The sequence below is a fragment of the Pungitius pungitius genome, unplaced genomic scaffold (assembly GCF_949316345.1).
Source record: "Pungitius pungitius unplaced genomic scaffold, fPunPun2.1 scaffold_24, whole genome shotgun sequence".
NCBI classification, from domain to species: Eukaryota; Metazoa; Chordata; class Actinopteri; order Perciformes; family Gasterosteidae; genus Pungitius; species Pungitius pungitius.
In genome coordinates this window covers 767,036-788,718 of record NW_026909886.1, presented here as the reverse complement: position 1 = coordinate 788,718, position 21,683 = coordinate 767,036, and the positions used below count along the sequence as shown (strand labels likewise).

Below are 21,683 nucleotides of genomic sequence, written 5' to 3'. Positions count from 1 at the left end.
TGTACAATCTGCGGCGCTCGGCGGCTTCCAGAGAGAAGTGAAAAAGCTTACGGCACCTGGGATTCCCAGGCGGTCTTCCATCCAGGTACTAACCAGGCCCTGCTCTGCTTAGCTTCCGAGATCAGACGAGATCGGGCGGAACCAGAGAGGTATGGCCGTAAGCTGCTCTTTATCTTTTTCCTAATCCTTTATAATGCGTCAAAAAATTATGTCACGCCTGCCGTTGGCATCTTTGTGTGGGTTAAATAAGGGTATGCAAAGAAGGCTGTGACATCCTATGCCGAAAATTGGATGGACTAGAGAAGACCCGCCCAGGAGTCCCAGCCAATCGGTGGATGGCCATTGCAGTCCCCGCCACCTCAAATGGCCTGACGATGGTACGGACGTAAGCCACCTTTCATCTTCTTCCTATTGCATCTCTTCTACAATGTGAAATGCTTTTTACAATTGTGTAGGTGTACAATCTGCGGCCCTGGGCGGCTTTCGGAGAGAGAAGTGAAAAAGCTTACGGCACCTGGGATTCCCAGGCGGTCTTCCATCCAGGTACTAACCAGGCCCTGCTCTGCTTAGCTTCCGAGATCAGACGAGATCGGGCGGAACCAGAGAGGTATGGCCGTAAGCTGCTTTTTATCTTTTTCCTAATCCTTTAAAACGTGTCAAAGATAATCAGAAGAGTTTGTTTTTCTAAAATTGAAGCAGTTCTTAGGATTGGCAAGAGAGGTTCCTAAAACCTGAAGGTAACTTTACTTTTCTTCACTGGCAATTCTAACATGTTGGGTTAGCACCTGTATTTCAACGGCTAAATTACAAACAAAAGTATGCCAATTGTTAAATGTTGATCAACACTAATTTAGCAACCATGAAACGGAATCATTTTTGATGATATTGTCTAAGTTCCTTATATATCCAACGTTAAAACAACACTAAACATGCATCTCTTCGACAATGTGATATACTTTTTGTAATTTGTAGGTGTACAATCTGCGGCGCTCGGCGGCTTCCAGAGAGAAGTGAAAAAGCTTACGGCACCTGGGATTCCCAGGCGGTCTTCCATCCAGGTACTAACCAGGCCCTGCTCTGCTTAGCTTCCGAGATCAGACGAGATCGGGCGGAACCAGAGAGGTATGGCCGTAAGCTGCTTTTCATCTTTTTCCTAATCCTTTATAATGCGTCAATGAATTATGACACGCCTGCCGTTGGCATCTTTGTGTGGGTTAAATAAGGGTATGCAAAGAAGGCTGTGACATCCCATGCCGAAAATTGGATGGACTAGAGAAGACCCGCCCAGGAGTCCCAGCCAATCGGTGAATGGCCATTGCAGTCCCCGCCACCTCAAATGGCCTGACGATGGTATGGACGTAAGCCACCTTTCATCTTCTTCCTATTGCATCTCTTCTACAATGTGAAATTTTTTTTACAATTGTGTAGGTGTACAATCTACGGCGCTGGGCGGCTTTCAGAGAGAGAAGTGAAAAAGCTTACGGCACCTGGGATTCCCAGGCGGTCTTCCATCCAGGTACTAACCAGGCCCTGCTCTGCTTAGCTTCCGAGATCAGACGAGATCGGGCGGAACCAGAGAGGTATGGCCGTAAGCTGCTTTTCATCTTTTTCCTAATCCTTTAAAACGTGTCAAAGATAATCAGAAGTTTCTTTTTCTAAAATTGAAGCAGTTCTTAGCATTGGCAAGAGAGGTTCCTAAAGCCTGAAGGTAACTTTACTTTTCTTCACTGGCAATTCTAACATGTTGGGTTAGCACCTGTATTTCAACGGCTAAATTACAAACAATAGTATGCCAATCGTAAATGTTGATCAACACTAATTTAGCAATCATGAAACGGAATCATTTTGGATAATATTGTCTAATTTCCTTTCATATCCAACGTTAAAACAACACTAAACATGCATCTCTTCAACAATGTGATGTTCTTTTTGTAATTTGTAGGTGTACAATCTGCGGCGCTCGGCGGCTTTCGGAGAGAGAAGCAAAAAAGCTTACGGCACCTGGGATTCCCAGGCGGTCTTCCATCCAGGTACTAACCAGGCCCTGCTCTGCTTAGCTTCCGAGATCAGACGAGATCGGGCGGAACCAGAGAGGTATGGCCGTAAGCTGCTTTTCATCTTTTTCCTAATCCTTTATAATGCGTCAATGAATTATGACACGCCTGCCGTTGGCATCTTTGTGTGGGTTAAATAAGGGTATGCAAAGAAGGCTGTGACATCCCATGCCGAAAATTGGATGGACTAGAGAAGACCCGCCCAGGAGTCCCAGCCAATCGGTGAATGGCCATTGCAGTCCCCGCCACCTCAAATGGCCTGACGATGGTATGGACGTAAGCCACCTTTCATCTTCTTCCTATTGCATCTCTTCTACAATGTGAATTTTTTTTTACAATTGTGTAGGTGTACAATCTACGGCGCTGGGCGGCTTTCAGAGAGAGAAGTGAAAAAGCTTACGGCACCTGGGATTCCCAGGCGGTCTTCCATCCAGGTACTAACCAGGCCCTGCTCTGCTTAGCTTCCGAGATCAGACGAGATCGGGCGGAACCAGAGAGGTATGGCCGTAAGCTGCTTTTCATCTTTTTCCTAATCCTTTAAAACGTGTCAAAGATAATCAGAAGTTTCTTTTTCTAAAATTGAAGCAGTTCTTAGCATTGGCAAGAGAGGTTCCTAAAGCCTGAAGGTAACTTTACTTTTCTTCACTGGCAATTCTAACATGTTGGGTTAGCACCTGTATTTCAACGGCTAAATTACAAACAATAGTATGCCAATCGTAAATGTTGATCAACACTAATTTAGCAATCATGAAACGGAATCATTTTGGATAATATTGTCTAATTTCCTTTCATATCCAAATTTAAAACAGGTGTACAATCTACGGCGCTGGGCGGCTTTCGGAGAGAGAAGTGAAAAAGCTTACGGCACCTGGGATTCCCAGGCGGTCTTCCATCCAGGTACTAACCAGGCCCTGCTCTGCTTAGCTTCCGAGATCAGACGAGATCGGGCGGAACCAGAGAGGTATGGCCGTAAGCTGCTTTTCATCTTTTTCCTAATCCTTTATAATGCGTCAATGAATTATGACACGCCTGCCGTTGGCATCTTTGTGTGGGTTAAATAAGGGTATGCAAAGAAGGCTGTGACATCCCATGCCGAAAATTGGATGGACTAGAGAAGACCCGCCCAGGAGTCCCAGCCAATCGGTGAATGGCCATTGCAGTCCCCGCCACCTCAAATGGCCTGACGATGGTATGGACGTAAGCCACCTTTCATCTTCTTCCTATTGCATCTCTTCTACAATGTGAAATTTTTTTTACAATTGTGTAGGTGTACAATCTACGGCGCTGGGCGGCTTTCAGAGAGAGAAGTGAAAAAGCTTACGGCACCTGGGATTCCCAGGCGATCTTCCATCCAGGTACTAACCAGGCCCTGCTCTGCTTAGCTTCCGAGATCAGACGAGATCGGGCGGAACCAGAGAGGTATGGCCGTAAGCTGCTTTTCATCTTTTTCCTAATCCTTTAAAACGTGTCAAAGATAATCAGAAGTTTCTTTTTCTAAAATTGAAGCAGTTCTTAGCATTGGCAAGAGAGGTTCCTAAAGCCTGAAGGTAACTTTACTTTTCTTCACTGGCAATTCTAACATGTTGGGTTAGCACCTGTATTTCAACGGCTAAATTACAAACAATAGTATGCCAATCGTAAATGTTGATCAACACTAATTTAGCAATCATGAAACGGAATCATTTTGGATAATATTGTCTAATTTCCTTTCATATCCAACGTTAAAACAACACTAAACATGCATCTCTTCAACAATGTGATGTTCTTTTTGTAATTTGTAGGTGTACAATCTGCGGCGCTCGGCGGCTTTCGGAGAGAGAAGCAAAAAAGCTTACGGCACCTGGGATTCCCAGGCGGTCTTCCATCCAGGTACTAACCAGGCCCTGCTCTGCTTAGCTTCCGAGATCAGACGAGATCGGGCGGAACCAGAGAGGTATGGCCGTAAGCTGCTCTTTATCTTTTTCCTAATCCTTTATAATGCGTCAAAAAATTATGTCACGCCTGCCGTTGGCATCTTTGTGTGGGTTAAATAAGGGTATGCAAAGAAGGCTGTGACATCCTATGCCGAAAATTGGATGGACTAGAGAAGACCCGCCCAGGAGTCCCAGCCAATCGGTGGATGGCCATTGCAGTCCCCGCCACCTCAAATGGCCTGACGATGGTACGGACGTAAGCCACCTTTCATCTTCTTCCTATTGCATCTCTTCTACAATGTGAAATGCTTTTTACAATTGTGTAGGTGTACAATCTGCGGCCCTGGGCGGCTTTCGGAGAGAGAAGTGAAAAAGCTTACGGCACCTGGGATTCCCAGGCGGTCTTCCATCCAGGTACTAACCAGGCCCTGCTCTGCTTAGCTTCCGAGATCAGACGAGATCGGGCGGAACCAGAGAGGTATGGCCGTAAGCTGCTTTTCATCTTTTTCCTAATCCTTTAAAACGTGTCAAAGATAATCAGAAGTTTCTTTTTCTAAAATTGAAGCAGTTCTTAGCATTGGCAAGAGAGGTTCCTAAAGCCTGAAGGTAACTTTACTTTTCTTCACTGGCAATTCTAACATGTTGGGTTAGCACCTGTATTTCAACGGCTAAATTACAAACAATAGTATGCCAATCGTAAATGTTGATCAACACTAATTTAGCAATCATGAAACGGAATCATTTTGGATAATATTGTCTAATTTCCTTTCATATCCAACTTTAAAACAGGTGTACAATCTACGGCGCTGGGCGGCTTTCGGAGAGAGAAGTGAAAAAGCTTACGGCACCTGGGATTCCCAGGCGGTCTTCCATCCAGGTACTAACCAGGCCCTGCTCTGCTTAGCTTCCGAGATCAGACGAGATCGGGCGGAACCAGAGAGGTATGGCCGTAAGCTGGTTTTTACCTTTTTCCTAATCCTTTAAAACGTGTCAAAGATAATCAGAAGAGTTTCTTTTTCTAAAATTGAAGCAGTTCTTAGGATTGGCAAGAGAGGTTCCTAAAACCTGAAGGTAACTTTACTTTTCTTCACTGGCAATTCTAACATGTTGGGTTAGCACCTGTATTTCAACGGCTAAATTACAAACAAAAGTATGCCAATTGTTAAATGTTGATCAACACTAATTTAGCAATCATGAAACGGAATCATTTTGGATAATATTGTCTAATTTCCTTTCATATCCAACGTTAAAACAACACTAAACATGCATCTCTTCAACAATGTGATGTTCTTTTTGTAATTTGTAGGTGTACAATCTGCGGCGCTCGGCGGCTTTCGGAGAGAGAAGTGAAAAAGCTTACGGCACCTGGGATTCCCAGGCGGTCTTCCATCCAGGTACTAACCAGGCCCTGCTCTGCTTAGCTTCCGAGATCAGACGAGATCGGGCGGAACCAGAGAGGTATGGCCGTAAGCTGCTTTTCATCTTTTTCCTAATCCTTTATAATGCGTCAATGAATTATGACACGCCTGCCGTTGGCATCTTTGTGTGGGTTAAATAAGGGTATGCAAAGAAGGCTGTGACATCCCATGCCGAAAATTGGATGGACTAGAGAAGACCCGCCCAGGAGTCCCAGCCAATCGGTGAATGGCCATTGCAGTCCCCGCCACCTCAAATGGCCTGTTGATGGTATGGACGTAAGCCACCTTTCATCTTCTTCCTATTGCATCTGTTCTACAATGTGAATTTTTTTTTACAATTGTGTAGGTGTACAATCTACGGCGCTGGGCGGCTTTCAGAGAGAGAAGTGAAAAAGCTTACGGCACCTGGGATTCCCAGGCGGTCTTCCATCCAGGTACTAACCAGGCCCTGCTCTGCTTAGCTTCCGAGATCAGACGAGATCGGGCGGAACCAGAGAGGTATGGCCGTAAGCTGCTTTTCATCTTTTTCCTAATCCTTTAAAACGTGTCAAAGATAATCAGAAGTTTCTTTTTCTAAAATTGAAGCAGTTCTTAGCATTGGCAAGAGAGGTTCCTAAAGCCTGAAGGTAACTTTACTTTTCTTCACTGGCAATTCTAACATGTTGGGTTAGCACCTGTATTTCAACGGCTAAATTACAAACAATAGTATGCCAATCGTAAATGTTGATCAACACTAATTTAGCAATCATGAAACGGAATCATTTTGGATAATATTGTCTAATTTCCTTTCATATCCAACTTTAAAACAGGTGTACAATCTACGGCGCTGGGCGGCTTTCGGAGAGAGAAGTGAAAAAGCTTACGGCACCTGGGATTCCCAGGCGGTCTTCCATCCAGGTACTAACCAGGCCCTGCTCTGCTTAGCTTCCGAGATCAGACGAGATCGGGCGGAACCAGAGAGGTATGGCCGTAAGCTGCTTTTCATCTTTTTCCTAATCCTTTAAAACGTGTCAAAGATAATCAGAAGTTTCTTTTTCTAAAATTGAAGCAGTTCTTAGCATTGGCAAGAGAGGTTCCTAAAGCCTGAAGGTAACTTTACTTTTCTTCACTGGCAATTCTAACATGTTGGGTTAGCACCTGTATTTCAACGGCTAAATTACAAACAATAGTATGCCAATCGTAAATGTTGATCAACACTAATTTAGCAATCATGAAACGGAATCATTTTGGATAATATTGTCTAATTTCCTTTCATATCCAACGTTAAAACAACACTAAACATGCATCTCTTCAACAATGTGATGTTCTTTTTGTAATTTGTAGGTGTACAATCTGCGGCGCTCGGCGGCTTTCGGAGAGAGAAGCAAAAAAGCTTACGGCACCTGGGATTCCCAGGCGGTCTTCCATCCAGGTACTAACCAGGCCCTGCTCTGCTTAGCTTCCGAGATCAGACGAGATCGGGCGGAACCAGAGAGGTATGGCCGTAAGCTGCTTTTCATCTTTTTCCTAATCCTTTATAATGCGTCAATGAATTATGACACGCCTGCCGTTGGCATCTTTGTGTGGGTTAAATAAGGGTATGCAAAGAAGGCTGTGACATCCCATGCCGAAAATTGGATGGACTAGAGAAGACCCGCCCAGGAGTCCCAGCCAATCGGTGAATGGCCATTGCAGTCCCCGCCACCTCAAATGGCCTGACGATGGTATGGACGTAAGCCACCTTTCATCTTCTTCCTATTGCATCTCTTCTACAATGTGAATTTTTTTTTACAATTGTGTAGGTGTACAATCTACGGCGCTGGGCGGCTTTCAGAGAGAGAAGTGAAAAAGCTTACGGCACCTGGGATTCCCAGGCGGTCTTCCATCCAGGTACTAACCAGGCCCTGCTCTGCTTAGCTTCCGAGATCAGACGAGATCGGGCGGAACCAGAGAGGTATGGCCGTAAGCTGCTTTTCATCTTTTTCCTAATCCTTTAAAACGTGTCAAAGATAATCAGAAGTTTCTTTTTCTAAAATTGAAGCAGTTCTTAGCATTGGCAAGAGAGGTTCCTAAAGCCTGAAGGTAACTTTACTTTTCTTCACTGGCAATTCTAACATGTTGGGTTAGCACCTGTATTTCAACGGCTAAATTACAAACAATAGTATGCCAATCGTAAATGTTGATCAACACTAATTTAGCAATCATGAAACGGAATCATTTTGGATAATATTGTCTAATTTCCTTTCATATCCAAATTTAAAACAGGTGTACAATCTACGGCGCTGGGCGGCTTTCGGAGAGAGAAGTGAAAAAGCTTACGGCACCTGGGATTCCCAGGCGGTCTTCCATCCAGGTACTAACCAGGCCCTGCTCTGCTTAGCTTCCGAGATCAGACGAGATCGGGCGGAACCAGAGAGGTATGGCCGTAAGCTGCTTTTCATCTTTTTCCTAATCCTTTATAATGCGTCAATGAATTATGACACGCCTGCCGTTGGCATCTTTGTGTGGGTTAAATAAGGGTATGCAAAGAAGGCTGTGACATCCCATGCCGAAAATTGGATGGACTAGAGAAGACCCGCCCAGGAGTCCCAGCCAATCGGTGAATGGCCATTGCAGTCCCCGCCACCTCAAATGGCCTGACGATGGTATGGACGTAAGCCACCTTTCATCTTCTTCCTATTGCATCTCTTCTACAATGTGAAATTTTTTTTACAATTGTGTAGGTGTACAATCTACGGCGCTGGGCGGCTTTCAGAGAGAGAAGTGAAAAAGCTTACGGCACCTGGGATTCCCAGGCGATCTTCCATCCAGGTACTAACCAGGCCCTGCTCTGCTTAGCTTCCGAGATCAGACGAGATCGGGCGGAACCAGAGAGGTATGGCCGTAAGCTGCTTTTCATCTTTTTCCTAATCCTTTAAAACGTGTCAAAGATAATCAGAAGTTTCTTTTTCTAAAATTGAAGCAGTTCTTAGCATTGGCAAGAGAGGTTCCTAAAGCCTGAAGGTAACTTTACTTTTCTTCACTGGCAATTCTAACATGTTGGGTTAGCACCTGTATTTCAACGGCTAAATTACAAACAATAGTATGCCAATCGTAAATGTTGATCAACACTAATTTAGCAATCATGAAACGGAATCATTTTGGATAATATTGTCTAATTTCCTTTCATATCCAACGTTAAAACAACACTAAACATGCATCTCTTCAACAATGTGATGTTCTTTTTGTAATTTGTAGGTGTACAATCTGCGGCGCTCGGCGGCTTTCGGAGAGAGAAGCAAAAAAGCTTACGGCACCTGGGATTCCCAGGCGGTCTTCCATCCAGGTACTAACCAGGCCCTGCTCTGCTTAGCTTCCGAGATCAGACGAGATCGGGCGGAACCAGAGAGGTATGGCCGTAAGCTGCTCTTTATCTTTTTCCTAATCCTTTATAATGCGTCAAAAAATTATGTCACGCCTGCCGTTGGCATCTTTGTGTGGGTTAAATAAGGGTATGCAAAGAAGGCTGTGACATCCTATGCCGAAAATTGGATGGACTAGAGAAGACCCGCCCAGGAGTCCCAGCCAATCGGTGGATGGCCATTGCAGTCCCCGCCACCTCAAATGGCCTGACGATGGTACGGACGTAAGCCACCTTTCATCTTCTTCCTATTGCATCTCTTCTACAATGTGAAATGCTTTTTACAATTGTGTAGGTGTACAATCTGCGGCCCTGGGCGGCTTTCGGAGAGAGAAGTGAAAAAGCTTACGGCACCTGGGATTCCCAGGCGGTCTTCCATCCAGGTACTAACCAGGCCCTGCTCTGCTTAGCTTCCGAGATCAGACGAGATCGGGCGGAACCAGAGAGGTATGGCCGTAAGCTGCTTTTCATCTTTTTCCTAATCCTTTAAAACGTGTCAAAGATAATCAGAAGTTTCTTTTTCTAAAATTGAAGCAGTTCTTAGCATTGGCAAGAGAGGTTCCTAAAGCCTGAAGGTAACTTTACTTTTCTTCACTGGCAATTCTAACATGTTGGGTTAGCACCTGTATTTCAACGGCTAAATTACAAACAATAGTATGCCAATCGTAAATGTTGATCAACACTAATTTAGCAATCATGAAACGGAATCATTTTGGATAATATTGTCTAATTTCCTTTCATATCCAACTTTAAAACAGGTGTACAATCTACGGCGCTGGGCGGCTTTCGGAGAGAGAAGTGAAAAAGCTTACGGCACCTGGGATTCCCAGGCGGTCTTCCATCCAGGTACTAACCAGGCCCTGCTCTGCTTAGCTTCCGAGATCAGACGAGATCGGGCGGAACCAGAGAGGTATGGCCGTAAGCTGGTTTTTACCTTTTTCCTAATCCTTTAAAACGTGTCAAAGATAATCAGAAGAGTTTCTTTTTCTAAAATTGAAGCAGTTCTTAGGATTGGCAAGAGAGGTTCCTAAAACCTGAAGGTAACTTTACTTTTCTTCACTGGCAATTCTAACATGTTGGGTTAGCACCTGTATTTCAACGGCTAAATTACAAACAAAAGTATGCCAATTGTTAAATGTTGATCAACACTAATTTAGCAACCATGAAACGGAATCAATTTTGATGATATTGTCTAAGTTCCTTATATATCCAACGTTAAAACAACACTAAACATGCATCTCTTCGACAATGTGATATACTTTTTGTAATTTGTAGGTGTACAATCTGCGGCGCTCGGCGGCTTCCAGAGAGAAGTGAAAAAGCTTACGGCACCTGGGATTCCCAGGCGGTCTTCCATCCAGGTACTAACCAGGCCCTGCTCTGCTTAGCTTCCGAGATCAGACGAGATCGGGCGGAACCAGAGAGGTATGGCCGTAAGCTGCTTTTTATCTTTTTCCTAATCCTTTAAAACGTGTCAAAGATAATCAGAAGAGCTCCTTTTTCTAAAATTGAAGCAGTTCTTAGGATTGGCAAGAGAAGTTCCTAAAACCTGAAGGTAACTTTACTTTTCTTCACTGGCAATTCTAACATGTTGGGTTAGCACCTGTATTTCAACGGCTAAATTACAAACAAAAGTATGCCAATTGTTAAATGTTGATCAACACTAATTTAGCAACCATGAAACGGAATCATTTTTGATGATATTGTCTAAGTTCCTTATATATCCAACGTTAAAACAACACTAAACATGCATCTCTTCGACAATGTGATATACTTTTTGTAATTTGTAGGTGTACAATCCGCGGCGCTCGGCGGCTTCCGGAGAGAAGTGAAAAAGCTTACGGCACCTGGGATTCCCAGGCGGTCTTCCATCCAGGTACTAACCAGGCCCTGCTCTGCTTAGCTTCCGAGATCAGACGAGATCGGGCGGAACCAGAGAGGTATGGCCGTAAGCTGCTCTTTATCTTTTTCCTAATCCTTTATAATGCGTCAAAAAATTATGTCACGCCTGCCGTTGGCATCTTTGTGTGGGTTAAATAAGGGTATGCAAAGAAGGCTGTGACATCCTATGCCGAAAATTGGATGGACTAGAGAAGACCCGCCCAGGAGTCCCAGCCAATCGGTGGATGGCCATTGCAGTCCCCGCCACCTCAAATGGCCTGACGATGGTATGGACGTAAGCCACCTTTCATCTTCTTCCTATTGCATCTCTTCTACAATGTGAAATGCTTTTTACAATTGTGTAGGTGTACAATCTGCGGCGCTGGGCGGCTTTCGGAGAGAGAAGTGAAAAAGCTTACGGCACCTGGGATTCCCAGGCGGTCTTCCATCCAGGTACTAACCAGGCCCTGCTCTGCTTAGCTTCCGAGATCAGACGAGATCGGGCGGAACCAGAGAGGTATGGCCGTAAGCTGCTTTTTACCTTTTTCCTAATCCTTTAAAACGTGTCAAAGATAATCAGAAGAGTTTCTTTTTCTAAAATTGAAGCAGTTCTTAGGATTGGCAAGAGAGGTTCCTAAAACCTGAAGGTAACTTTACTTTTCTTCACTGGCAATTCTAACATGTTGGGTTAGCACCTGTATTTCAACGGCTAAATTACAAACAAAAGTATGCCAATTGTTAAATGTTGATCAACACTAATTTAGCAACCATGAAACGGAATCATTTTTGATTATATTGTCTAAGTTCCTTATATATCCAACGTTAAAACAACACTAAACATGCATCTCTTCGACAATGTGATATACTTTTTGTAATTTGTAGGTGTACAATCTGCGGCGCTCGGCGGCTTCCAGAGAGAAGTGAAAAAGCTTACGGCACCTGGGATTCCCAGGCGGTCTTCCATCCAGGTACTAACCAGGCCCTGCTCTGCTTAGCTTCCGAGATCAGACGAGATCGGGCGGAACCAGAGAGGTATGGCCGTAAGCTGCTCTTTATCTTTTTCCTAATCCTTTATAATGCGTCAAAAAATTATGTCACGCCTGCCGTTGGCATCTTTGTGTGGGTTAAATAAGGGTATGCAAAGAAGGCTGTGACATCCTATGCCGAAAATTGGATGGACTAGAGAAGACCCGCCCAGGAGTCCCAGCCAATCGGTGGATGGCCATTGCAGTCCCCGCCACCTCAAATGGCCTGACGATGGTACGGACGTAAGCCACCTTTCATCTTCTTCCTATTGCATCTCTTCTACAATGTGAAATGCTTTTTACAATTGTGTAGGTGTACAATCTGCGGCCCTGGGCGGCTTTCGGAGAGAGAAGTGAAAAAGCTTACGGCACCTGGGATTCCCAGGCGGTCTTCCATCCAGGTACTAACCAGGCCCTGCTCTGCTTAGCTTCCGAGATCAGACGAGATCGGGCGGAACCAGAGAGGTATGGCCGTAAGCTGCTTTTTATCTTTTTCCTAATCCTTTAAAACGTGTCAAAGATAATCAGAAGAGTTTGTTTTTCTAAAATTGAAGCAGTTCTTAGGATTGGCAAGAGAGGTTCCTAAAACCTGAAGGTAACTTTACTTTTCTTCACTGGCAATTCTAACATGTTGGGTTAGCACCTGTATTTCAACGGCTAAATTACAAACAAAAGTATGCCAATTGTTAAATGTTGATCAACACTAATTTAGCAACCATGAAACGGAATCATTTTTGATGATATTGTCTAAGTTCCTTATATATCCAACGTTAAAACAACACTAAACATGCATCTCTTCGACAATGTGATATACTTTTTGTAATTTGTAGGTGTACAATCTGCGGCGCTCGGCGGCTTCCAGAGAGAAGTGAAAAAGCTTACGGCACCTGGGATTCCCAGGCGGTCTTCCATCCAGGTACTAACCAGGCCCTGCTCTGCTTAGCTTCCGAGATCAGACGAGATCGGGCGGAACCAGAGAGGTATGGCCGTAAGCTGCTCTTTATCTTTTTCCTAATCCTTTATAATGCGTCAAAAAATTATGTCACGCCTGCCGTTGGCATCTTTGTGTGGGTTAAATAAGGGTATGCAAAGAAGGCTGTGACATCCTATGCCGAAAATTGGATGGACTAGAGAAGACCCGCCCAGGAGTCCCAGCCAATCGGTGGATGGCCATTGCAGTCCCCGCCACCTCAAATGGCCTGACGATGGTATGGACGTAAGCCACCTTTCATCTTCTTCCTATTGCATCTCTTCTACAATGTGAAATGCTTTTTACAATTGTGTAGGTGTACAATCTGCGGCGCTGGGCGGCTTTCGGAGAGAGAAGTGAAAAAGCTTACGGCACCTGGGATTCCCAGGCGGTCTTCCATCCAGGTACTAACCAGGCCCTGCTCTGCTTAGCTTCCGAGATCAGACGAGATCGGGCGGAACCAGAGAGGTATGGCCGTAAGCTGCTTTTCATCTTTTTCCTAATCCTTTAAAACGTGTCAAAGATAATCAGAAGTTTCTTTTTCTAAAATTGAAGCAGTTCTTAGCATTGGCAAGAGAGGTTCCTAAAGCCTGAAGGTAACTTTACTTTTCTTCACTGGCAATTCTAACATGTTGGGTTAGCACCTGTATTTCAACGGCTAAATTACAAACAATAGTATGCCAATCGTAAATGTTGATCAACACTAATTTAGCAATCATGAAACGGAATCATTTTGGATAATATTGTCTAATTTCCTTTCATATCCAACTTTAAAACAGGTGTACAATCTACGGCGCTGGGCGGCTTTCGGAGAGAGAAGTGAAAAAGCTTACGGCACCTGGGATTCCCAGGCGGTCTTCCATCCAGGTACTAACCAGGCCCTGCTCTGCTTAGCTTCCGAGATCAGACGAGATCGGGCGGAACCAGAGAGGTATGGCCGTAAGCTGCTTTTCATCTTTTTCCTAATCCTTTATAATGCGTCAATGAATTATGACACGCCTGCCGTTGGCATCTTTGTGTGGGTTAAATAAGGGTATGCAAAGAAGGCTGTGACATCCCATGCCGAAAATTGGATGGACTAGAGAAGACCCGCCCAGGAGTCCCAGCCAATCGGTGAATGGCCATTGCAGTCCCCGCCACCTCAAATGGCCTGACGATGGTATGGACGTAAGCCACCTTTCATCTTCTTCCTATTGCATCTCTTCTACAATGTGAATTTTTTTTTACAATTGTGTAGGTGTACAATCTACGGCGCTGGGCGGCTTTCAGAGAGAGAAGTGAAAAAGCTTACGGCACCTGGGATTCCCAGGCGGTCTTCCATCCAGGTACTAACCAGGCCCTGCTCTGCTTAGCTTCCGAGATCAGACGAGATCGGGCGGAACCAGAGAGGTATGGCCGTAAGCTGCTTTTCATCTTTTTCCTAATCCTTTAAAACGTGTCAAAGATAATCAGAAGTTTCTTTTTCTAAAATTGAAGCAGTTCTTAGCATTGGCAAGAGAGGTTCCTAAAGCCTGAAGGTAACTTTACTTTTCTTCACTGGCAATTCTAACATGTTGGGTTAGCACCTGTATTTCAACGGCTAAATTACAAACAATAGTATGCCAATCGTAAATGTTGATCAACACTAATTTAGCAATCATGAAACGGAATCATTTTGGATAATATTGTCTAATTTCCTTTCATATCCAACTTTAAAACAGGTGTACAATCTACGGCGCTGGGCGGCTTTCGGAGAGAGAAGTGAAAAAGCTTACGGCACCTGGGATTCCCAGGCGGTCTTCCATCCAGGTACTAACCAGGCCCTGCTCTGCTTAGCTTCCGAGATCAGACGAGATCGGGCGGAACCAGAGAGGTATGGCCGTAAGCTGCTTTTCATCTTTTTCCTAATCCTTTATAATGCGTCAATGAATTATGACACGCCTGCCGTTGGCATCTTTGTGTGGGTTATATAAGGGTATGCAAAGAAGGCTGTGACATCCCATGCCGAAAATTGGATGGACTAGAGAAGACCCGCCCAGGAGTCCCAGCCAATCGGTGAATGGCCATTGCAGTCCCCGCCACCTCAAATGGCCTGACGATGGTATGGACGTAAGCCACCTTTCATCTTCTTCCTATTGCATCTCTTCTACAATGTGAAATTTTTTTTACAATTGTGTAGGTGTACAATCTACGGCGCTGGGCGGCTTTCAGAGAGAGAAGTGAAAAAGCTTACGGCACCTGGGATTCCCAGGCGGTCTTCCATCCAGGTACTAACCAGGCCCTGCTCTGCTTAGCTTCCGAGATCAGACGAGATCGGGCGGAACCAGAGAGGTATGGCCGTAAGCTGCTTTTCATCTTTTTCCTAATCCTTTATAATGCGTCAATGAATTATGACACGCCTGCCGTTGGCATCTTTGTGTGGGTTAAATAAGGGTATGCAAAGAAGGCTGTGACATCCCATGCCGAAAATTGGATGGACTAGAGAAGACCCGCCCAGGAGTCCCAGCCAATCGGTGAATGGCCATTGCAGTCCCCGCCACCTCAAATGGCCTGACGATGGTATGGACGTAAGCCACCTTTCATCTTCTTCCTATTGCATCTCTTCTACAATGTGAATTTTTTTTTACAATTGTGTAGGTGTACAATCTACGGCGCTGGGCGGCTTTCAGAGAGAGAAGTGAAAAAGCTTACGGCACCTGGGATTCCCAGGCGGTCTTCCATCCAGGTACTAACCAGGCCCTGCTCTGCTTAGCTTCCGAGATCAGACGAGATCGGGCGGAACCAGAGAGGTATGGCCGTAAGCTGCTTTTTATCTTTTTCCTAATCCTTTAAAACGTGTCAAAGATAATCAGAAGAGTTTGTTTTTCTAAAATTGAAGCAGTTCTTAGGATTGGCAAGAGAGGTTCCTAAAACCTGAAGGTAACTTTACTTTTCTTCACTGGCAATTCTAACATGTTGGGTTAGCACCTGTATTTGAACGGCTAAATTACAAACAAAAGTATGCCAATTGTTAAATGTTGATCAACACTAATTTAGCAACCATGAAACGGAATCATTTTTGATGATATTGTCTAAGTTCCTTATATATCCAACGTTAAAACAACACTAAACATGCATCTCTTCGACAATGTGATATACTTTTTGTAATTTGTAGGTGTACAATCTGCGGCGCTCGGCGGCTTCCAGAGAGAAGTGAAAAAGCTTACGGCACCTGGGATTCCCAGGCGGTCTTCCATCCAGGTACTAACCAGGCCCTGCTCTGCTTAGCTTCCGAGATCAGACGAGATCGGGCGGAACCAGAGAGGTATGGCCGTAAGCTGCTCTTTATCTTTTTCCTAATCCTTTATAATGCGTCAAAAAATTATGTCACGCCTGCCGTTGGCAACTTTGTGTGGGTTAAATAAGGGTATGCAAAGAAGGCTGTGACATCCTATGCCGAAAATTGGATGGACTAGAGAAGACCCGCCCAGGAGTCCCAGCCAATCGGTGGATGGCCAGTGCAGTCCCCGCCACCTCAAATGGCCTGACGATGGTATGGACGTAAGCCACCTTTCATCTTCTTCCTATTGCATCTCTTCTACAATGTGAAATGCTTTTTACAATTGTGTAGGTGTACAATCTGCGGCGCTGGGCGGCTTTCGGAGAGAGAAGTGAAAAAGCTTACGGCACCTGGGATTCCCAGGCGGTCTTCCATCCAGGTACTAACCAGGCCCTGCTCTGCTTAGCTTCCGAGATCAGACGAGATCGGGCGGAACCAGAGAGGTATGGCCGTAAGCTGCTTTTCATCTTTTTCCTAATCCTTTAAAACGTGTCAACGATAATCAGAAGTTTCTTTTTCTAAAATTGAAGCAGTTCTTAGCATTGGCAAGAGAGGTTCCTAAAGCCTGAAGGTAACTTTACTTTTCTTCACTGGCAATTCTAACATGTTGGGTTAGCACCTGTATTTCAACGGCTAAATTACAAACAATAGTATGCCAATCGTAAATGTTGATCAACACTAATTTAGCAATCATGAAACGGAATCATTTTGGATAATATTGTCTAATTTCCTTTCATATCCAACTTTAAAACAGGTGTACAATCTACGGCGCTGGGCGGCTTTCGGAGAGAGAAGTGAAAAAGCTTACGGCACCTGGGATTCCCAGGCGGTCTTCCATCCAGGTACTAACCAGGCCCTGCTCTGCTTAGCTTCCGAGATCAGACGAGATCGGGCGGAACCAGAGAGGTATGGCCGTAAGCTGCTTTTCATCTTTTTCCTAATCCTTTATAATGCGTCAATGAATTATGACACGCCTGCCGTTGGCATCTTTGTGTGGGTTAAATAAGGGTATGCAAAGAAGGCTGTGACATCCCATGCCGAAAATTGGATGGACTAGAGAAGACCCGCCCAGGAGTCCCAGCCAATCGGTGAATGGCCATTGCAGTCCCCGCCACCTCAAATGGCCTGACGATGGTATGGACGTAAGCCACCTTTCATCTTCTTCCTATTGCATCTCTTCTACAATGTGAATTTTTTTTTACAATTGTGTAGGTGTACAATCTACGGCGCTGGGCGGCTTTCAGAGAGAGAAGTGAAAAAGCTTACGGCACCTGGGATTCCCAGGCGGTCTTCCATCCAGGTACTAACCAGGCCCTGCTCTGCTTAGCTTCCGAGATCAGACGAGATCGGGCGGAACCAGAGAGGTATGGCCGTAAGCTGCTTTTCATCTTTTTCCTAATCCTTTAAAACGTGTCAAAGATAATCAGAAGTTTCTTTTTCTAAAATTGAAGCAGTTCTTAGCATTGGCAAGAGAGGTTCCTAAAGCCTGAAGGTAACTTTACTTTTCTTCACTGGCAATTCTAACATGTTGGGTTAGCACCTGTATTTCAACGGCTAAATTACAAACAATAGTATGCCAATCGTAAATGTTGATCAACACTAATTTAGCAATCATGAAACGGAATCATTTTGGATAATATTGTCTAATTTCCTTTCATATCCAACTTTAAAACAGGTGTACAATCTACGGCGCTGGGCGGCTTTCGGAGAGAGAAGTGAAAAAGCTTACGGCACCTGGGATTCCCAGGCGGTCTTCCATCCAGGTACTAACCAGGCCCTGCTCTGCTTAGCTTCCGAGATCAGACGAGATCGGGCGGAACCAGAGAGGTATGGCCGTAAGCTGCTTTTCATCTTTTTCCTAATCCTTTATAATGCGTCAATGAATTATGACACGCCTGCCGTTGGCATCTTTGTGTGGGTTAAATAAGGGTATGCAAAGAAGGCTGTGACATCCCATGCCGAAAATTGGATGGACTAGAGAAGACCCGCCCAGGAGTCCCAGCCAATCGGTGAATGGCCATTGCAGTCCCCGCCACCTCAAATGGCCTGACGATGGTATGGACGTAAGCCACCTTTCATCTTCTTCCTATTGCATCTCTTCTACAATGTGAAATTTTTTTTACAATTGTGTAGGTGTACAATCTACGGCGCTGGGCGGCTTTCAGAGAGAGAAGTGAAAAAGCTTACGGCACCTGGGATTCCCAGGCGGTCTTCCATCCAGGTACTAACCAGGCCCTGCTCTGCTTAGCTTCCGAGATCAGACGAGATCGGGCGGAACCAGAGAGGTATGGCCGTAAGCTGCTTTTCATCTTTTTCCTAATCCTTTATAATGCGTCAATGAATTATGACACGCCTGCCGTTGGCATCTTTGTGTGGGTTAAATAAGGGTATGCAAAGAAGGCTGTGACATCCCATGCCGAAAATTGGATGGACTAGAGAAGACCCGCCCAGGAGTCCCAGCCAATCGGTGAATGGCCATTGCAGTCCCCGCCACCTCAAATGGCCTGACGATGGTATGGACGTAAGCCACCTTTCATCTTCTTCCTATTGCATCTCTTCTACAATGTGAATTTTTTTTTACAATTGTGTAGGTGTACAATCTACGGCGCTGGGCGGCTTTCAGAGAGAGAAGTGAAAAAGCTTACGGCACCTGGGATTCCCAGGCGGTCTTCCATCCAGGTACTAACCAGGCCCTGCTCTGCTTAGCTTCCGAGATCAGACGAGATCGGGCGGAACCAGAGAGGTATGGCCGTAAGCTGCTTTTCATCTTTTTCCTAATCCTTTAAAACGTGTCAAAGATAATCAGAAGTTTCTTTTTCTAAAATTGAAGCAGTTCTTAGCATTGGCAAGAGAGGTTCCTAAAGCCTGAAGGTAACTTTACTTTTCTTCACTGGCAATTCTAACATGTTGGGTTAGCACCTGTATTTCAACGGCTAAATTACAAACAATAGTATGCCAATCGTAAATGTTGATCAACACTAATTTAGCAATCATGAAACGGAATCATTTTGGATAATATTGTCTAATTTCCTTTCATATCCAACTTTAAAACAGGTGTACAATCTACGGCGCTGGGCGGCTTTCGGAGAGAGAAGTGAAAAAGCTTACGGCACCTGGGATTCCCAGGCGGTCTTCCATCCAGGTACTAACCAGGCCCTGCTCTGCTTAGCTTCCGAGATCAGACGAGATCGGGCGGAACCAGAGAGGTATGGCCGTAAGCTGCTTTTCATCTTTTTCCTAATCCTTTATAATGCGTCAATGAATTATGACACGCCTGCCGTTGGCATCTTTGTGTGGGTTAAATAAGGGTATGCAAAGAAGGCTGTGACATCCCATGCCGAAAATTGGATGGACTAGAGAAGACCCGCCCAGGAGTCCCAGCCAATCGGTGAATGGCCATTGCAGTCCCCGCCACCTCAAATGGCCTGACGATGGTATGGACGTAAGCCACCTTTCATCTTCTTCCTATTGCATCTCTTCTACAATGTGAAATTTTTTTTACAATTGTGTAGGTGTACAATCTACGGCGCTGGGCGGCTTTCAGAGAGAGAAGTGAAAAAGCTTACGGCACCTGGGATTCCCAGGCGGTCTTCCATCCAGGTACTAACCAGGCCCTGCTCTGCTTAGCTTCCGAGATCAGACGAGATCGGGCGGAACCAGAGAGGTATGGCCGTAAGCTGCTTTTCATCTTTTTCCTAATCCTTTATAATGCGTCAATGAATTATGACACGCCTGCCGTTGGCATCTTTGTGTGGGTTAAATAAGGGTATGCAAAGAAGGCTGTGACATCCCATGCCGAAAATTGGATGGACTAGAGAAGACCCGCCCAGGAGTCCCAGCCAATCGGTGAATGGCCATTGCAGTCCCCGCCACCTCAAATGGCCTGACGATGGTATGGACGTAAGCCACCTTTCATCTTCTTCCTATTGCATCTCTTCTACAATGTGAATTTTTTTTTACAATTGTGTAGGTGTACAATCTACGGCGCTGGGCGGCTTTCAGAGAGAGAAGTGAAAAAGCTTACGGCACCTGGGATTCCCAGGCGGTCTTCCATCCAGGTACTAACCAGGCCCTGCTCTGCTTAGCTTCCGAGATCAGACGAGATCGGGCGGAACCAGAGAGGTATGGCCGTAAGCTGCTTTTCATCTTTTTCCTAATCCTTTAAAACGTGTCAACGATAATCAGAAGTTTCTTTTTCTAAAATTGAAGCAGTTCTTAGCATTGGCAAGAGAGGTTCCTAAAGCCTGAAGGTAACTTTACTTTTCTTCACTGGCAATTCTAACATGTTGGGTTAGCACCTGTATTTCAACGGCTAAATTACAAACAATAGTATGCCAATCGTAAATGTTGATCAACACTAATTTAGCAATCATGAAACGGAATCATTTTGGATAATATTGTCTAATTTCCTTTCATATCCAACTTTAAAACAGGTGTACAATCTACGGCGCTGGGCGGCTTTCGGAGAGAGAAGTGAAAAAGCTTACGGCACCTGGGATTCCCAGGCGGTCTTCCATCCAGGTACTAACCAGGCCCTGCTCTGCTTAGCTTCCGAGATCAGACGAGATCGGGCGGAACCAGAGAGGTATGGCCGTAAGCTGCTTTTCATCTTTTTCCTAATCCTTTATAATGCGTCAATGAATTATGACACGCCTGCCGTTGGCATCTTTGTGTGGGTTAAATAAGGGTATGCAAAGAAGGCTGTGACATCCCATGCCGAAAATTGGATGGACTAGAGAAGACCCGCCCAGGAGTCCCAGCCAATCGGTGAATGGCCATTGCAGTCCCCGCCACCTCAAATGGCCTGACGATGGTATGGACGTAAGCCACCTTTCATCTTCTTCCTATTGCATCTCTTCTACAATGTGAAATTTTTTTTACAATTGTGTAGGTGTACAATCTACGGCGCTGGGCGGCTTTCAGAGAGAGAAGTGAAAAAGCTTACGGCACCTGGGATTCCCAGGCGGTCTTCCATCCAGGTACTAACCAGGCCCTGCTCTGCTTAGCTTCCGAGATCAGACGAGATCGGGCGGAACCAGAGAGGTATGGCCGTAAGCTGCTTTTCATCTTTTTCCTAATCCTTTAAAACGTGTCAAAGATAATCAGAAGTTTCTTTTTCTAAAATTGAAGCAGTTCTTAGCATTGGCAAGAGAGGTTCCTAAAGCCTGAAGGTAACTTTACTTTTCTTCACTGGCAATTCTAACATGTTGGGTTAGCACCTGTATTTCAACGGCTAAATTACAAACAATAGTATGCCAATCGTAAATGTTGATCAACACTAATTTAGCAATCATGAAACGGAATCATTTTGGATAATATTGTCTAATTTCCTTTCATATCCAACTTTAAAACAGGTGTACAATCTACGGCGCTGGGCGGCTTTCGGAGAGAGAAGTGAAAAAGCTTACGGCACCTGGGATTCCCAGGCGGTCTTCCATCCAGGTACTAACCAGGCCCTGCTCTGCTTAGCTTCCGAGATCAGACGAGATCGGGCGGAACCAGAGAGGTATGGCCGTAAGCTGCTTTTCATCTTTTTCCTAATCCTTTAAAACGTGTCAAAGATAATCAGAAGTTTCTTTTTCTAAAATTGAAGCAGTTCTTAGCATTGGCAAGAGAGGTTCCTAAAGCCTGAAGGTAACTTTACTTTTCTTCACTGGCAATTCTAACATGTTGGGTTAGCACCTGTATTTCAACGGCTAAATTACAAACAATAGTATGCCAATCGTAAATGTTGATCAACACTAA

At 44.9% G+C, this 21,683-nt stretch overlaps 46 non-coding genes across 46 annotated transcripts; all 46 read right to left on the bottom strand.

Annotated features, from left to right (window-relative positions):
- Positions 1-44: 44 nt before the first annotated feature.
- Positions 45-163, bottom strand: LOC134117842 (5S ribosomal RNA). Its single transcript, XR_009949398.1, has one exon. It is a non-coding gene; the product is annotated as a 5S ribosomal RNA (ribosomal RNA).
- Positions 164-502: 339 nt separating this feature from the next.
- LOC134117841 (5S ribosomal RNA) lies at positions 503-621 on the bottom strand. Its single transcript, XR_009949397.1, has one exon. It is a non-coding gene; the product is annotated as a 5S ribosomal RNA (ribosomal RNA).
- Positions 622-1,017: 396 nt separating this feature from the next.
- On the bottom strand, positions 1,018-1,136 carry LOC134117840 (5S ribosomal RNA). Its single transcript, XR_009949396.1, has one exon. It is a non-coding gene; the product is annotated as a 5S ribosomal RNA (ribosomal RNA).
- A 339-nt stretch (positions 1,137-1,475) lies between these two features.
- On the bottom strand, positions 1,476-1,594 carry LOC134117839 (5S ribosomal RNA). Its single transcript, XR_009949395.1, has one exon. It is a non-coding gene; the product is annotated as a 5S ribosomal RNA (ribosomal RNA).
- A 395-nt stretch (positions 1,595-1,989) lies between these two features.
- LOC134117838 (5S ribosomal RNA) lies at positions 1,990-2,108 on the bottom strand. The gene has a single exon (XR_009949394.1). It is a non-coding gene; the product is annotated as a 5S ribosomal RNA (ribosomal RNA).
- Positions 2,109-2,447: 339 nt separating this feature from the next.
- Positions 2,448-2,566, bottom strand: LOC134117836 (5S ribosomal RNA). Its single transcript, XR_009949392.1, has one exon. It is a non-coding gene; the product is annotated as a 5S ribosomal RNA (ribosomal RNA).
- A 344-nt stretch (positions 2,567-2,910) lies between these two features.
- On the bottom strand, positions 2,911-3,029 carry LOC134117835 (5S ribosomal RNA). The gene has a single exon (XR_009949391.1). It is a non-coding gene; the product is annotated as a 5S ribosomal RNA (ribosomal RNA).
- Positions 3,030-3,368: 339 nt separating this feature from the next.
- Positions 3,369-3,487, bottom strand: LOC134118804 (5S ribosomal RNA). The gene has a single exon (XR_009950365.1). It is a non-coding gene; the product is annotated as a 5S ribosomal RNA (ribosomal RNA).
- Positions 3,488-3,882: 395 nt separating this feature from the next.
- LOC134117834 (5S ribosomal RNA) lies at positions 3,883-4,001 on the bottom strand. The gene has a single exon (XR_009949390.1). It is a non-coding gene; the product is annotated as a 5S ribosomal RNA (ribosomal RNA).
- A 339-nt stretch (positions 4,002-4,340) lies between these two features.
- LOC134117833 (5S ribosomal RNA) lies at positions 4,341-4,459 on the bottom strand. Its single transcript, XR_009949389.1, has one exon. It is a non-coding gene; the product is annotated as a 5S ribosomal RNA (ribosomal RNA).
- Positions 4,460-4,803: 344 nt separating this feature from the next.
- Positions 4,804-4,922, bottom strand: LOC134117832 (5S ribosomal RNA). The gene has a single exon (XR_009949388.1). It is a non-coding gene; the product is annotated as a 5S ribosomal RNA (ribosomal RNA).
- A 398-nt stretch (positions 4,923-5,320) lies between these two features.
- LOC134117831 (5S ribosomal RNA) lies at positions 5,321-5,439 on the bottom strand. The gene has a single exon (XR_009949387.1). It is a non-coding gene; the product is annotated as a 5S ribosomal RNA (ribosomal RNA).
- Positions 5,440-5,778: 339 nt separating this feature from the next.
- LOC134117830 (5S ribosomal RNA) lies at positions 5,779-5,897 on the bottom strand. Its single transcript, XR_009949386.1, has one exon. It is a non-coding gene; the product is annotated as a 5S ribosomal RNA (ribosomal RNA).
- A 344-nt stretch (positions 5,898-6,241) lies between these two features.
- On the bottom strand, positions 6,242-6,360 carry LOC134117829 (5S ribosomal RNA). The gene has a single exon (XR_009949385.1). It is a non-coding gene; the product is annotated as a 5S ribosomal RNA (ribosomal RNA).
- Positions 6,361-6,755: 395 nt separating this feature from the next.
- On the bottom strand, positions 6,756-6,874 carry LOC134117828 (5S ribosomal RNA). Its single transcript, XR_009949384.1, has one exon. It is a non-coding gene; the product is annotated as a 5S ribosomal RNA (ribosomal RNA).
- A 339-nt stretch (positions 6,875-7,213) lies between these two features.
- LOC134117827 (5S ribosomal RNA) lies at positions 7,214-7,332 on the bottom strand. Its single transcript, XR_009949383.1, has one exon. It is a non-coding gene; the product is annotated as a 5S ribosomal RNA (ribosomal RNA).
- A 344-nt stretch (positions 7,333-7,676) lies between these two features.
- LOC134117825 (5S ribosomal RNA) lies at positions 7,677-7,795 on the bottom strand. The gene has a single exon (XR_009949381.1). It is a non-coding gene; the product is annotated as a 5S ribosomal RNA (ribosomal RNA).
- A 339-nt stretch (positions 7,796-8,134) lies between these two features.
- LOC134118803 (5S ribosomal RNA) lies at positions 8,135-8,253 on the bottom strand. The gene has a single exon (XR_009950364.1). It is a non-coding gene; the product is annotated as a 5S ribosomal RNA (ribosomal RNA).
- A 395-nt stretch (positions 8,254-8,648) lies between these two features.
- On the bottom strand, positions 8,649-8,767 carry LOC134117824 (5S ribosomal RNA). Its single transcript, XR_009949380.1, has one exon. It is a non-coding gene; the product is annotated as a 5S ribosomal RNA (ribosomal RNA).
- Positions 8,768-9,106: 339 nt separating this feature from the next.
- LOC134117823 (5S ribosomal RNA) lies at positions 9,107-9,225 on the bottom strand. The gene has a single exon (XR_009949379.1). It is a non-coding gene; the product is annotated as a 5S ribosomal RNA (ribosomal RNA).
- A 344-nt stretch (positions 9,226-9,569) lies between these two features.
- On the bottom strand, positions 9,570-9,688 carry LOC134117822 (5S ribosomal RNA). Its single transcript, XR_009949378.1, has one exon. It is a non-coding gene; the product is annotated as a 5S ribosomal RNA (ribosomal RNA).
- Positions 9,689-10,084: 396 nt separating this feature from the next.
- On the bottom strand, positions 10,085-10,203 carry LOC134117821 (5S ribosomal RNA). The gene has a single exon (XR_009949377.1). It is a non-coding gene; the product is annotated as a 5S ribosomal RNA (ribosomal RNA).
- A 396-nt stretch (positions 10,204-10,599) lies between these two features.
- Positions 10,600-10,718, bottom strand: LOC134117820 (5S ribosomal RNA). Its single transcript, XR_009949376.1, has one exon. It is a non-coding gene; the product is annotated as a 5S ribosomal RNA (ribosomal RNA).
- Positions 10,719-11,057: 339 nt separating this feature from the next.
- LOC134117819 (5S ribosomal RNA) lies at positions 11,058-11,176 on the bottom strand. Its single transcript, XR_009949375.1, has one exon. It is a non-coding gene; the product is annotated as a 5S ribosomal RNA (ribosomal RNA).
- Positions 11,177-11,572: 396 nt separating this feature from the next.
- On the bottom strand, positions 11,573-11,691 carry LOC134117818 (5S ribosomal RNA). Its single transcript, XR_009949374.1, has one exon. It is a non-coding gene; the product is annotated as a 5S ribosomal RNA (ribosomal RNA).
- A 339-nt stretch (positions 11,692-12,030) lies between these two features.
- On the bottom strand, positions 12,031-12,149 carry LOC134117817 (5S ribosomal RNA). Its single transcript, XR_009949373.1, has one exon. It is a non-coding gene; the product is annotated as a 5S ribosomal RNA (ribosomal RNA).
- Positions 12,150-12,545: 396 nt separating this feature from the next.
- On the bottom strand, positions 12,546-12,664 carry LOC134117816 (5S ribosomal RNA). Its single transcript, XR_009949372.1, has one exon. It is a non-coding gene; the product is annotated as a 5S ribosomal RNA (ribosomal RNA).
- A 339-nt stretch (positions 12,665-13,003) lies between these two features.
- Positions 13,004-13,122, bottom strand: LOC134117814 (5S ribosomal RNA). The gene has a single exon (XR_009949370.1). It is a non-coding gene; the product is annotated as a 5S ribosomal RNA (ribosomal RNA).
- Positions 13,123-13,466: 344 nt separating this feature from the next.
- LOC134117813 (5S ribosomal RNA) lies at positions 13,467-13,585 on the bottom strand. Its single transcript, XR_009949369.1, has one exon. It is a non-coding gene; the product is annotated as a 5S ribosomal RNA (ribosomal RNA).
- A 339-nt stretch (positions 13,586-13,924) lies between these two features.
- On the bottom strand, positions 13,925-14,043 carry LOC134117812 (5S ribosomal RNA). The gene has a single exon (XR_009949368.1). It is a non-coding gene; the product is annotated as a 5S ribosomal RNA (ribosomal RNA).
- Positions 14,044-14,387: 344 nt separating this feature from the next.
- Positions 14,388-14,506, bottom strand: LOC134117811 (5S ribosomal RNA). The gene has a single exon (XR_009949367.1). It is a non-coding gene; the product is annotated as a 5S ribosomal RNA (ribosomal RNA).
- Positions 14,507-14,845: 339 nt separating this feature from the next.
- On the bottom strand, positions 14,846-14,964 carry LOC134117810 (5S ribosomal RNA). Its single transcript, XR_009949366.1, has one exon. It is a non-coding gene; the product is annotated as a 5S ribosomal RNA (ribosomal RNA).
- Positions 14,965-15,303: 339 nt separating this feature from the next.
- On the bottom strand, positions 15,304-15,422 carry LOC134117808 (5S ribosomal RNA). The gene has a single exon (XR_009949364.1). It is a non-coding gene; the product is annotated as a 5S ribosomal RNA (ribosomal RNA).
- Positions 15,423-15,818: 396 nt separating this feature from the next.
- LOC134117807 (5S ribosomal RNA) lies at positions 15,819-15,937 on the bottom strand. The gene has a single exon (XR_009949363.1). It is a non-coding gene; the product is annotated as a 5S ribosomal RNA (ribosomal RNA).
- Positions 15,938-16,276: 339 nt separating this feature from the next.
- Positions 16,277-16,395, bottom strand: LOC134117806 (5S ribosomal RNA). Its single transcript, XR_009949362.1, has one exon. It is a non-coding gene; the product is annotated as a 5S ribosomal RNA (ribosomal RNA).
- Positions 16,396-16,739: 344 nt separating this feature from the next.
- On the bottom strand, positions 16,740-16,858 carry LOC134117805 (5S ribosomal RNA). The gene has a single exon (XR_009949361.1). It is a non-coding gene; the product is annotated as a 5S ribosomal RNA (ribosomal RNA).
- Positions 16,859-17,197: 339 nt separating this feature from the next.
- LOC134117804 (5S ribosomal RNA) lies at positions 17,198-17,316 on the bottom strand. The gene has a single exon (XR_009949360.1). It is a non-coding gene; the product is annotated as a 5S ribosomal RNA (ribosomal RNA).
- Positions 17,317-17,660: 344 nt separating this feature from the next.
- On the bottom strand, positions 17,661-17,779 carry LOC134117802 (5S ribosomal RNA). Its single transcript, XR_009949358.1, has one exon. It is a non-coding gene; the product is annotated as a 5S ribosomal RNA (ribosomal RNA).
- A 339-nt stretch (positions 17,780-18,118) lies between these two features.
- Positions 18,119-18,237, bottom strand: LOC134117801 (5S ribosomal RNA). Its single transcript, XR_009949357.1, has one exon. It is a non-coding gene; the product is annotated as a 5S ribosomal RNA (ribosomal RNA).
- Positions 18,238-18,576: 339 nt separating this feature from the next.
- Positions 18,577-18,695, bottom strand: LOC134117800 (5S ribosomal RNA). Its single transcript, XR_009949356.1, has one exon. It is a non-coding gene; the product is annotated as a 5S ribosomal RNA (ribosomal RNA).
- Positions 18,696-19,039: 344 nt separating this feature from the next.
- LOC134117799 (5S ribosomal RNA) lies at positions 19,040-19,158 on the bottom strand. The gene has a single exon (XR_009949355.1). It is a non-coding gene; the product is annotated as a 5S ribosomal RNA (ribosomal RNA).
- A 339-nt stretch (positions 19,159-19,497) lies between these two features.
- On the bottom strand, positions 19,498-19,616 carry LOC134117798 (5S ribosomal RNA). The gene has a single exon (XR_009949354.1). It is a non-coding gene; the product is annotated as a 5S ribosomal RNA (ribosomal RNA).
- A 339-nt stretch (positions 19,617-19,955) lies between these two features.
- Positions 19,956-20,074, bottom strand: LOC134117797 (5S ribosomal RNA). The gene has a single exon (XR_009949353.1). It is a non-coding gene; the product is annotated as a 5S ribosomal RNA (ribosomal RNA).
- Positions 20,075-20,418: 344 nt separating this feature from the next.
- Positions 20,419-20,537, bottom strand: LOC134117796 (5S ribosomal RNA). The gene has a single exon (XR_009949352.1). It is a non-coding gene; the product is annotated as a 5S ribosomal RNA (ribosomal RNA).
- Positions 20,538-20,876: 339 nt separating this feature from the next.
- On the bottom strand, positions 20,877-20,995 carry LOC134117795 (5S ribosomal RNA). The gene has a single exon (XR_009949351.1). It is a non-coding gene; the product is annotated as a 5S ribosomal RNA (ribosomal RNA).
- A 344-nt stretch (positions 20,996-21,339) lies between these two features.
- LOC134117794 (5S ribosomal RNA) lies at positions 21,340-21,458 on the bottom strand. The gene has a single exon (XR_009949350.1). It is a non-coding gene; the product is annotated as a 5S ribosomal RNA (ribosomal RNA).
- Positions 21,459-21,683: the final 225 nt, after the last annotated feature.